General features: G+C 47.7%; 1 protein-coding gene across 1 annotated transcript in view; it reads left to right on the top strand.

Annotated features, from left to right (window-relative positions):
- The window catches only part of CRISPLD2 (cysteine rich secretory protein LCCL domain containing 2), a 63,613-nt gene that overhangs the window by 33,164 nt on the left and 29,881 nt on the right, over positions 1-568 (top strand). The gene's annotated exons all lie outside the window — the stretch shown is intronic.

Raw genomic sequence — 568 nt, 5'->3', positions numbered from 1 at the left:
CCTGTCATCCCAGCTACTTGGGAGGCTGAGGCAAGAAAATTCTCTAAGCCCAGGAGTTGGAAGTTGCTGTGAGCTGTGATGCCATGGCACTCTACTAGGGGTGACAAAGTGAGACTTTGTCTCTAAAAAAAAAAAAAAGAAAACCTCACTTCTTAACCCAGTGGTTTTCTCACCCTGATGGTAAACTGCTGTTAAACAAACAATAGATTACAGCATTTGCTGATTCCCTTGGTGTAAACGCTGTTGATTATAGATTTGAATCAATCTGGGGGAGCTTTTTTGTAAGTACTCATTCCAGGCCAGGTGCTGTGGCCCACGCCTGTAAGCCTAGCACTGTGGGAGGCTGAGGCAAGAGGATCGATCACGTGCATTCAGGAGTTCAAGACCAGCCTGAGCAAGAGCAAGACCCGATCTCCACTAAGAATAGAAAAACCAGCCAGGTGTTATGGTGGTACCTATGGTCCTAGCTACTCAAGAGGCTGAGGTGGGAGGATCACTTGAACCCAGGAGTTTGAGGTTGCTGTGAGCTATGACACCCAAGCACTCTAGCCAGGGCAACAGAGTGAGA

The sequence above is a fragment of the Otolemur garnettii genome, unplaced genomic scaffold, assembly GCF_000181295.1.
Source record: "Otolemur garnettii isolate 467f Iridium unplaced genomic scaffold, OtoGar3 scaffold00047, whole genome shotgun sequence".
NCBI classification, from domain to species: domain Eukaryota; kingdom Metazoa; phylum Chordata; class Mammalia; order Primates; family Galagidae; genus Otolemur; species Otolemur garnettii.
Note: the sequence above shows the minus strand (reverse complement) of the source record. Positions and strands in the feature narration are given on the sequence as shown.